Raw genomic sequence first — 12,937 nt, 5'->3', positions numbered from 1 at the left:
CAGTCTGACAAGTTTATGTAAAAATGATATGTGGGATTTATTGAACTGTGAGCTCAATATTAGCCAAAAGTATGATATTTAGCTACATTACAGCGGCAAGGCATGGCTGGAAAAGGGAAATAAATGATGGTCCCTTTGTGGACTCCACTCTGGTCATATCATATCTGAAGTCTTTTTTTAGTCCTGAGTACTATCTTAAGAATGAACACTAATAAGTTGCAAATGTTTCAGAGGAAGATAACCAGACTAATAATAAGTATAATAAGACCATGTCAAATGAGCAGTAGTTGAAAGACTTTTAAGAGGAACCTAAAGAAGAGAAACTTTAGGTAGATACATGGTAAGAGTCATCAGGCATTTCATGACCTATCTTGAAGAACAAGGATTAGAAGCTGGAATGAGACAGATTTAGGCTTCATGTAAGGAAAAACTAACAATTAAGGTTATCAAGAAGTGGAATAAGTTACCTTGGGATATAGTGGGTTCACTCCCATCGGAGGCCAAGCATTAGTTGGGTATGATGGAGAAGGCGTAGATAAAACAAGGTGGCTTCTGAAGTTCCCTCCAAATCCTAGATTCCAGAGGATTCTGGGAAGATAGCCAAGTAGCACAGAAAACTTTCAGCTCTTCAAATTTCCTTCCCCCAAAAAAAGACCGAACATCACCTCAGAGGGAACTAGAGCAGAGGAAATAATCAAAAGTCAGGGTAAAGCAGTTGTTCCCCAAAAACAACTTGAGAAGGCCCCCACCTCTGAGGGTAGAGATTCAGCCTGGGTGAAGTGCAAACACCTCCAGGCCAATTCTGTGGAATCAATAAACAATGAACCCTGGGGACAGTTGGGGTTCATCTAATGAATACTGTGGGGGTCTGGGATAGTTGGATGGCATAATGGATGGCATAGCCCTGAATTTGGGAGGATCTGAGTTCAAATATCACCTCAGACACTTAGTAGCTATGTTTCCTTGGGTAAGTCACAACCCCAATTGCCTTAAATACCAGGACCATCTTCAGTCATCCTGATAGATAGAAAGATAGAAAGATAGATAGATAGATAGATAGATAGATAGATAGATAGATAGATAGATAGATAGATAGATAGATAGATAGATAGATCTTGCCACTGGACCCAAATGACTCTGGAGGAGAGAATGAGGCTGGTAACTTTGCACAGCCCTCCCTCACTTAAATCCAGTTCACTGCAAGTCATGACATCACCTCCTGATGTCATGGTCATCTTTGAAAATGAAGAACAAGCAACAACAGTGAGGGGGTCTGATAGCTGAGTGGGAGAAGATTGAATGACCTTCCACTGTTGAGGGATACCAAGCATAGCTGTGCTGACCATATGTGTCCCAGGCTGGACTGTGGCTATAGAGGAGAAGGAGGAGCTAGCACATACCTGCTGACTGAGGTAGCCATGAAATGGAGATCCTGTTGCTTGTGGGCACTTGCAGGAAAGCAGATTCCCTGGTTTCAGTCCCAGGGCATAGAAGACAAGTGTAGTTTGCAGCCACCAGAGGGACTACAGGGAGCAAGATCATTTGCAGGATAGTGTGTCTGGGGACCCTAGCCATGGCTTAGGAGTGGAGAGGAGAGTCCAAGGTTGAGCCCTAGGATAGACCTTAGAAAAATAACAGTAAAAAGAACCTGAGGTTTGGGGTATCATTCCCCATACCTCAAACTGGACTATAATAATAGCTACTAAAACAAATAAATAAATGAGCTAGTGAGTAAATAAATAAATAGGTGAGTGAATGGGTGAAGAAATAAATAAATAAATTGATGAATGAATGAATTAATAGATAAGTAAATGAATGAATAAATAAATATGAGTAAGCAAAGGGAAAAGAACCCATCCATAGATAGCTACTATGGGGATAGAGAAGATCTGGGTTGATATTCAAAGGAAGATCATGAAGCTAAAAAAATTGTTTTAAGCCACTCCTTTTTCAGAAATATCAAAAGGCCCCGAGCACAAAAAGTTATTTGCATAACTTTAAAAAGGATTTTAAAAATCAAACAAGAGAAATTGAGAAAAAAACAGGAAAAATTTTTTTAAAAATAAGAGCAATCCAAGAAAATCAAGAAAATTATGAAAAGAAAGTCAACTAACTTGAAATAGAGAACCAAAAACTTAAGGAAGAAAATAATTTCTTGAAAACTAGAACTGGGCAAAAGGAAACTAATGGTGTTCTAAGATACCAATAAATAATGAAATCAAAACAATGAAAAAATAGAAGAGAATATGAAACATGTCATCAGAAAAACAACTGATCTGAGAACAGATGGAGGAGAAATAATGTAAGAATAGTCAGACCACCTGAAAATTACAATTAAAACAATTTTATACAATATTACAGGAAATTATCAATGAAAATTGCCCTGAAGTTCTAGAATAAGAAGGCAAAGCAAAAATAGAAAAAAAAATCCACCAATCAACACCTGAAAGAGATCCCAGGAGGAAAAGTTATAGGAATATAGCCTAGTTTCAAAGCTCCCAAGTTAAGGAGAAAATATTAGAAGCAACAAGAAAAAAAAATTTAAATATCATGGAGCTGTGTACAATAAGGATTACACAAGACCTACTACTATGTTGAAGGATAGTAGGTTTTGGAATGCTATATTCTGTAGAGCAAAAGAGTTGGGGTTACAAGTCAGGGTAATTTGCCCATCAAACTTCCCTGAGTGGGGGGGAAATGGGCACTTAATGAACTGGAAGACTTTAAGGTAGTTGTGGGGAAAAAAAGAACAGAACTTAAGGGGAAATTCAACATAATACATCCAGGAGAAATATAAGGTAAACATTAAAAGTCAATTATAAGGGACTCAATAAGGTCAAACTGTTTACTTCTTATATGTAAAAATATTATCAGTATTTATTATCAGTCATAAGGCTGTCATTATTTGGGTAGTTTGAAAAAAAGGCTTCGACTGAACTGAGTGTGATAGGGGGATTCTAAAAAAATTAAAACTGTAGAGAAAAATAAAAAGGAATAATTATCTCATATGAATGAGGCTTAAAGAGTAAAATTGATATTGAAGAAGCTAATGGGGGAGGGTGGGTAGTGTTGGAAGCTAACTCTCATCAGGAATGGGTTAAAGAGGGAACAACATAAATATCTAGAAGGGTATAAACCTCTTCCAAATTCAGAAAGAAATGAGGACAAGGGGATACGGTGAAGGGAGAGGATAAGGGAGGGACTTTGAGGAGGGCAAGGTAGTGGGTAGAAGTAAAGCAGAGAAGTGAGGAGAAATAGGAATAGAGTGAGAAGGATAATGAGAAAAAATAGAAAGGAGGAAAACACAAGTAATTATATCTTAGATTGTGAATGGGACGAATTTAGTCATAAAATAGAAACTGATAGCAGATAAAAAATTTGAATTCAGGGGCAGCTAGGTGGCACAGTGGATACAGCACCAGCCCTGGAGTCAGGAGTACCTGAGTTCAAATCCGGCCTCAGACACTTAACACTTACTAGCTGTGTGACCCTGGGCAAGTCACTTAACCCCAATTGCCTCACTTAAAAAAAAAATTTGAATTCAACAATCTATTGCTTTCAGGAAATGCTATAAAAGTGAGACATACACACAAAGATAAAACAAAGGTCAGGAGTAGCATTTATTATGTAAAAAAAGCAGGAGTAGTATTCATAATCTCAGACAAAGTTAAAGCTAAAATAGATTTAACCAAAAGAGAAAAATAGGGAAACTACACTATGTGTCAGCAATATTATTCAATATGGTTTTAGACCATTTAAAATAACTAGACAGTAAAAAATAATAATAAAATAAAATAACTAGACAGTATAAAATATCTGAAAGTATGCCTGCCAAAACAGACACAAGAACTATAAGAACATAAACAGAAAACACTTTTTAAACAAAATCAGATCTAAATAATTGAAATAATATTTACTGGGGCAGCTAGGTAGTGCAGTGGATAAAGCACTGGCCCTGATTCAGAAGAACCTGAGTTCAAATTTGGCCTTAGACACTAGACACTTACTAGCTGTGTGACCCTGGGCAAGTCACTTAACCCTCATTGCCCCAGGGGAATAAAAGGAAGAAAGAAAAGAAGTAATATTTATTCTTCATGGGTAGGTAAAGCCAATATAACAAAAAATTTGACAATTTTACCTAGCTAATCCATTTAATGTCCTCCCGATTAAATTACTAAAATTATCTTACTGAATTAGAAAAAATAATAACAAAAAGTTCATTTGCAAGAACAAAAGGTCATACTAGTAATGTAGTGTTTGATAAACCCAAAGACTCCAGCTACTGGGATAGGAACTCAGTATTTAACAAAAGCTGCTGGGAAAACTGGAAGATAGTATGGCAGAAATTAGGCATAGACCAACATCTTATACCTTATACTAAAATAAGGTCAAAATGGATACATGATTTAGACATAAGAAGTGATACCATAGGTAAATTAGGAGAGAAATGAATAGTCTACCTTTCAGATCTTTGGAAAGGAAAACAGTTTATGACCAAACAAGAGAGAGAGAATATTATAAAATGCAAAATGATGATTTTGATTACATTAAATTAAAAAATGTTTTATAAACAGAAGCAATGCATCCAAAATTAGAAGGGAGGAAGAAAGCTGAGAAACAATTTTTATGGCCAGTACTTCTGATAAAGGCCTCATTTCTAAAATATATAGGGAAATAAATCAAATTTATAAGAATCCAAGTCATTCCCCAATTGAGAAATGGTCAAAGGATATGAACAGGCAGTTTTCTGATGAAGAAATCAAAGTTATCTATTCCCATATGAAAAAATGCTCTAAATCACTCATGATTAGAGAGATGCAAATTAAAACAATTCTGAGGTACCACCTGACACCTATCAGATTGGCTAAAATGACAAAAAAGGAAAATAATAAATGTTGGAGAAGCTGTGGAAAAATTGGAACACTAATGCATTGTTGGTGGAGCTGTGAACTGATCCAACCATTCTGGAGAGAAATTTGGAATTATGCCCAAAGGGCTGTGAAGCTGTGCATAACCTTTGACCCAGTAATACCACTTTTGGGTCTTTTTCCCAAAGAGATCACGGAAAGGGGAGAAGGACCCACATGTACAAAGATATTTATAGCTGCTCTGTACGTGGTGGCAAGGAATTGGAAGTTGAGGGGATGCCCACCAATTGGGGAATGGCTGCACAAGTTGTGCTATATGAATGTAATGGAATACTGTTGTGCTATAAGAAACAATGAACAGGAGGAGTTCAGAGAAACCTGGAAGGTCTTACGTGGACTGATGATGAGTGAGATGAGCAGAACCAGAAGAACATTCATTGTACACAGTATCATCAACATTGTGTGTTGACCTACTGTGATGGACTATATTCTTCTCACCAATGCAATGGTACAGAAGGGTTCCAGGGAACTCATGATGGAGGAGGATCTCCAAATCCAGGGGGAAAAAAAAAAAGAACTGTGGAGTATAGATGCTGAATGAACCGTACTATTTCTTTTGTTTTTGGTGCTGTTGTATTTCTATTTTGAGGTTTTTCCTCATTGCTCTGATTTTTCTCTTATAACATGACTAATGCAGAAATATATTTAATGTTTTATATATATATAACCTATATCAGATTACCTGCTGTCTATGGGAGGGGGGAGGGAGAAGAGGGAGGGAGAAAAATCTGAAATTGGAAAGCTTGTATAAACAAAAGTTGAGAACTATCTTTACATGTAATGGGAAAAAATAAATAAATAAAATTTTTAAAATTTAAAATTTAAAAAAAATTTTAAATAACAAAAGGTCAGGAACTTCAAAGAAACCAGGAGGAAAGTATGTAAAAGAAGTAGATTCAGTAGTATCAGATCTGTTGAAGAGTAAAATGGATACTTTTGATTACTTTAAATTAAAATGTTATTTTCTATATAAAACCTATGCAGCCAAGAATAGAAGGAATGCAGAAAACTAGGGGAGGAAAGCTGTGATAGATAATCTCTTGGATAAAATGTGATTGGGTTGGAATATTATTGTGGTGTAGGAAAAGATGAGCTGATTGATTTAGAAAAACATGGAAAGATTTGAATTTATGGAGGAAGATGCTATCCACCTTCAGAGAAACAGATGACAAGTGGAAATAAGCACAGTATGGTCTTACATACATATGTATGAGTGTCTATATGTGTGTGTGTGTGTATACATAAACACATGGCTACAATTATGCTCAGATATATCTATCTATGATCTATCTATCTATGCTTGGGGATATATACATATACACATGCATACACATATACACACATATGTACCTATGCTTATATATACATATATATATATGAGCATAATTATATCCTTTTTTAGGGCAGGGGGTGTGTGGGGGAGAGAGAGAGAGAGAGGAAAAAATAAAAAATACACAGCAAAGAAGAAAAGAAAATCTACAAGGAAGCAAAAGAAAAGCTGGGCAGCTTTGAAAACAATATGTAGTATTTATTATATAGGTATTTTTGAAATGAAAATTTATTGTTTTATATTGAATCCTCTCTAATGTTCTTCTGTGTACATGGAAATTTTTTTTTCTTTCTCATTTTGTATTTAAGTCTAAAATAAATTTTTTAATTTATAAAAAAAAAACAAATATGAGATTTTATGATGATTCTTTAGCTTCAAGACTACAGCTGACAAATAATAATACCTGCAATAATGATAATACCTGAAAAACTTTGCTGAATTGGAAGAGTGAACAAAGACAGGCAGGAACTGAGATATAAAGGAGAGCATCTCGTTTAGCACAGAGACTATTGATTCATTTGGGGGAGTATTTTTTTGAGAACCTCCTACCCAACCCTCCTCCATTCTCTGTTCTGTCTCCCTCTACGGCCACCTTCTGTTCTGTTCACACTGGAAGACTGAAACTAGCCTTGGGACCAACATACCCAGAGGCCTCAGAGATGCTACTAACAGTATTCAGGGTCACATCAGGAGAAGCTGCAATTCTCCAATTCAAATAATCAAATAGAATAGCTGGAAACTTTTTTTTTTTTTTAGTGAGGCAATTGGGGTTAAGTGACTTGCCCAGGGTCACACAGCTAGTAAGTGTTAAGTGTCTGAGGCCAGATTTGAACTCAGGTACTCCTGACTCCAGGGCCGGTGCTCTATCCACTGCGCCACCTAGCTGCCCCTTAGCTGGAAACTTTTGCTCAGAGAGGATACAGGCCCCCTCAAATAAAACATGTCTTTAGGATATCTATCTAAAGCGCTCCAGCTCCTCTGTCTCTCTTCTTCCTCCTATTTTGCTGGTCTCAGAGTATGTCCAATCCTGACTACCTTCATCAGAACATGTTATGTGGTGACTGGCCCTTCTCCCTATACTTAACTACTCTGATAGTCATTAGAGGGAGTTGATTGGCTCTGTACCCAAGCACTTTTCCAATCTTAAAACACTACATAAATATATGACTATTGCATTATTATTATTTCTTAATGTAGGTAGAGTTGATAACTGTTCCATTTGAGGAGTTATGAAAAGCTGTGCTCTAAAACCCCCCTCTCGCACTAACAAGTCTGCCAGGGTACCAGACATTCCCACTTTCAAGTTAAACTTTCCAACAATCAGAGCTATCCATAAGCAGAATGGGCTTTCTCAGTGGTTTATGGGTTTCCCCTCACTCGAGATATTTTTTCAAGATTTTAATTTTAAATTTTTTAACTTGACAGGCATCAACAAACTGGACATTTCTCTATACAAAGAAGAATAGAAAAGGGGGGGGTTGTATATGAAACCACCAATCTCTGTTACAAAGCTTGTTAGGTTTTATCTATATAATAAATTCAATCTATTAGTTCCAAAACTGACCTGCTTGTCTGCCTCCCTCCTAACTTTCTTTTGCTCTCTTTGTATATTTTGGAAGCAGTGTAATCACTAGCTTCCTCTCCCCATCCCTATTTTATATTCCTGCCCCCAAAATCCTTACCTTGGAATGAATAAGCATAATTAAGCAAAACATATCCATAAATTGGCCATGTCTGAAAATGTATGTCTCATTCTATACCTCTAGGTCATTACCTCTCAGTACAATTTTTTGGGGGGCGGGGCAATTGGGGTTAAGTGACTTGCCCAGGGTCACACAGCTAGTAAGTGTTAAGTGTCTGAGGCTGGATTTGAACTCAGGTCCTCCTGAATCCAGGGCCGGTGCTTTATCCACTGTGCCACCTAGCAGCCCCTTCTCAGTACATTTTCACTGGCTGTCCCCCACGCCTAAAATGCTCTCCCTCCTCATCTCTTTCTCCTGGTTTCCCTGGTTTCTTTCATGTCCCATACAAAATTCCACTTTTTGAAAGAAGCCTTTCCCAAGCCCCCTTAATGCCAGTTCCTTTCCTTTGTTGATTATCTCCAGTTTATCCCACGTCTTGTCTGTACATAGTTATTTCCCCCATTAGATTATGAGCTCCTTGAGAGCAGGGACTTTTGTCTGTTATCTTTCTTTGTATACCCAGGACCTGGCACATAGCAGGCATTTAATATGTGCTTGCTGACCGAATGACTGACATCTCCATCAAGGAGTAAAAAGCATGTTTCATCATCAGTCTTCTGGAGTCATGGGTGGTCATTGTATTGATAAGAAATTTTAAGTCTTTAAAAGTTGTTTTTCTTTACAATGATATAATAATTACACAAATTTCATCCTTGTTCTACTCACTTCACTCCTGCATCAGTGTGAGCAAGTTTTTCTAGATTTTTCTAAATCTGTGCTTTTTTATCATTTTTATAGCACAATAATATTCCATCATAATCATACATAATTTGTTCAGCCATTGCCCAGCTGATAGGCACACCAATAGTTTCCAGTTGTTTGTTACAATAAAAAATTCACTGGAGATATTTCAGCAAAGGCTAGATGACCTCTTGACTAATACTTTGTAGAGGGGATTCTTTGATATGGATGGAAGTAAAGGTCTCCTGAGGTCCCTTGTAACTGAAATTCTTTTTCTCTGTGTTACTCCTTTGAGCTTAGACCATTGTGTTTCTAAAAGGTCCTTTTAGTATTTATATGTTACCTGGGGAGGATAAGGGTAGGACATTAACCTTTTGGTAACCAATAGTCTCTTTAACACCTTAGAATCAGTTAATTAACCAAATTAGTGTACCTGGGCTAGTAGAGAATAAGGAAATGGGACAAAAGACAGGTTAAGTGTAGACAGTGGGAAGGGGAGACATCAAGAAATTCAATTCAGCAAACACAGTGCCTAGCACATGCTTGATAAATGTTTATTGAATTAAATTGAATCAACAGGACTGAGAAAAGAACCTTGCAGCATGACACTGGAGACTCCTCTCCAGGATGATACTGATTTAGTTACCAACAATATTGGGCACAGCTAATCAACCATTTACCAGTCTTCCTTTTCATACTATCATCTAGCCTGTGTCTCTATATATGGCCATGAAACTAAAGAGATTTTTGTCAGATTCCTCGATGATATTCAGATATACTCTATTGATAGCATTTCCTTTGTCTGTCAGCCTAATAACCTCATCATAAAATAAAATGAAGTCAGTTTGCCCTGGTTTGCTCTTAGCTTCAGTAGCAAAAAATATACTATATTTTGTCTCACTTGATATCAGCCATCAAACAGGGTAATCTCTAGCGTTATATTCATCAAGGAATTTTGTATAAACAGCATGTTCATTAAAAAAGCCTGCAAAGAAAGACTTTAAGGCTGAATGTTATTCTACTGAGTCAAATGCCTTTTTAAAATCAATAAACAATAAATGAATTAGGTTCCAAGTTGCTTTCTAGAATATTGTTGGACCAATTCACACTTCCACCAACCACACCAACTAGCGTGCTTCTTTCCCCACAGTCCTAGTATTTGTCATTCCTTCTTGCCCACCATTCTCTTGCCAATTTGATAGATGGGGGTAGAGTCTCAGAATTTTGGTTAAATTTTCATTTCTCAATTGCCATATTTTTAAATGATCCAAATCACCAACAGAGAAATGCAAATTTAAACAAAGTTCACCTGGGGTGAAGGTGTAAATTCACCCAGCTATTCTAGAAAGCAATTTGGAACCATCCTTTAAAAGTTATTAAACTGTGCATACCATTTAACCCAGTGATACCCCTAAAAAAATCAATGAAAGAGCAAAAATACAAATGTAGAAAAAATATTTATAGCCAATTTTTTGTGGTTGCAATAAACTGGAAACTAAAGGAGTGTCCATGAATTAAGGAATGGCCAAACAAATTTATGATATATGAATGTAGTAGAAAACTACTGTGTTGTAAGAGATGAAGAGGACAGTTTCAGATAACTTGAGAAGACTTATATGGACTGATACAGAGTGAAAAGTACAGAACCAAGAGAAAAATGTATATAATGACACCACTGTAAAAACAAACAACTTTGAAGGATTAAGAACTCTGATCAACAAAATGAGAGAGAAAGGAGAAAAAGAAGGGAGAAGGAAGAGAAAGGGACAGAGAGAGGAGAGAGAGAAGAGAGAGAGGGAGGGGGGAGGCAGTCAATATGAACATTTGTTTTGCTGAATTTATGGATATTTGTTACAAGGATTTTGCTTCAGATTCCCCCCCCCCTCAATAACAGTGACCTGCGGAGCTTAAGGGGGTGGAGGCTATAGGGGAGTTGGAGAGGGAGAGAAATTAGATTTTTGTTCATTGAAAAAAAATAATTAAAATTTTTAAAATTATGTTTCAAATTATGTTTCTACCTCCACACTATCTCTCACTTTTGTTCCTTTCTCTCTACTTCCCAATCACCATTCCAGTTCAGGTTTTTATCACCTCTCCTGAACTACTCTAATAGCCTACTAATTGTTCTCTCTGCTTCCAGGCTCTCTTGTCTCCAATCCATCCCTCACACAGCAGCCAAAGTGGTTCTCCTTAAGCACAGGTCTGACCGCATCATCCTGTGTTCAGTAAACAACAACAGCTTCATACTGCCTCTAGGATAAAATATAAACACCTCTGTTTGGCTTTTGAAACCCTTCATCACTTGTTCCTAACCTATATTTCCAACCTCATTATCCATTGCTCCCCTTCCCACACTCCATGAGCCAGCCAAACTGGTCTCTTTATTCCTTACACACTATACTTCATGTCCCATTCCTCTGTGCCAGGAAGGCACTCCCTTCTGACCTCAGCCTCATCGAATCCCTTGATTCCATCAAGATTCAAGTCGAGTACAGTACCTACTGTCTTCTGCCTAAAGTCTTTCCTAATCTGCCCAACTGTTAGTACCCTCCCTCTCTAAGTACCTTGCAACTCATACACATTTTTGTACTTGTTTTACATATAATTACATATACACATATATGTGTATATATGTATACATACATATATTTTTCTATGTCCCCAGTGGAACTCAAGTTCCTTAAGAGCAAGGACTATTTCATTTTTTATCTTTGTCTTTGTGAAAACCAAGTCCAAAAAGTCAGTCTGCCCTGCCCCTCACAGGTGCAGAGCATTGATCTCCACCAATGAGGAGAGAGTGCCATACCAATGAACTTCAAGACTTGGGTTACATTGGCATTTCTAGCACCCAACACAGTTCATACCACCTTTTAAGCACTCAATAAATATTTATTTGTTGACTGGATAATTGGTCAATCAATTCCTCACCTCTGTGCATTTGCCTAGCAGACACTCTTTCCTTATCTCTGCCTTTCAGAATCTTCATCTTCCTTCATGGTTCAACTAATGTGCTAGGTCCTTGATGAAGCCTTTAAAAAAAAAACCCACCCAAAAATGTTAGTGCTGTCTTTTATTAAATTACCTTGTGCTTACTTATCTTTGTAAGAATTATGTCATCTTATGATACTTTTATAGAACCACCTCCCTCCTTCCCCAGTCATTATATCAAGCATATAACTGAGCACAAAGAGTTGAATGCACTTGAATAGAATTGGATTGGTATACTTCTATTACAGACCTCAGAGGGTAGTGGTAAGGAAAATACTGTACATTGTATAAATGTGATGAACTTTTATTATTTGAATTAGGAAGAACTAAATAGGATTGTGGAAGGGAAGAAAGTATGTTATGACAATAATAAAAATAATTGGTATGTATATCTGTTTTGCCTCCTTACAACAGCCCTGGGGCAGCTAGGTGGTGCAGTGGATAAAGCACTGGCCCTGGAGTCAGGAGGACCTGAGTTCAAATCTCAACTCACACACTTACTAGCCATGGGACCCTGGGCAAGTCACATAAGCCCAACTGCCTTAAACATTCCCCAGTCCTGATATATATTTTGCCACTAGACCCAGATGACTCTGGAGGAGAAAGTAAGGTTGGTGACCTTGCACAGCCCTCCCTCACTTAAATCCAATTCACTGCAAGTCATGACATCGTTTCCCCATATCAGGGTCCCCTTCAAGAATGAAGGACCAAGAACAAGAAAGCTTATAGTGGTCCCAGTGCCCAAAGAGAACCAGGATATGGGTAAATCTGAATGCTATACCTTACACCTATCAAATTGGCTAATATTACAAAAAAGGAAAATAATAAATGTTGGAGAAGCCGTGGAAAAATTGGAACACTAATGCATTGTTGGTGGAGCTGTGAACTGATCCAACCATTCTGGAGAGCAATTTGGAATTATACCCAAAGGACTATAAAGCTGTGCATACCCTTTCACCCAGCAATACCACTGTTGGGTCTTTTTCCCAAAGAGATCATAAAAAAGGGAAAAGGACCCACATGTACAAAAATATTTATAGCTGCTCTTTTTGTGGTGGCAAGGAATTGGAAATTGAGGGGCTGCCCATCAATTGGGGAATGGCTGAACAAGTTGTGGTATATGAATATAATGGAATTCTACTGTGCTGTAAGAAACAATGAGCAGGAGGAGTTCAGAGAAACCTGGAAGGACTTGCATGAACTGATGATGAGTGAGTTGAGCAGAACCAGAAGAACATTGTACACAGTATCATCAACATTATGTGTTG

This window comes from Dromiciops gliroides, chromosome 1 (assembly GCF_019393635.1).
Source record: "Dromiciops gliroides isolate mDroGli1 chromosome 1, mDroGli1.pri, whole genome shotgun sequence".
Taxonomy (NCBI): domain Eukaryota; kingdom Metazoa; phylum Chordata; class Mammalia; order Microbiotheria; family Microbiotheriidae; genus Dromiciops; species Dromiciops gliroides.
The sequence above is the reverse complement of the archived record's forward strand: the minus strand, read 5'-3'. Positions refer to the sequence as shown.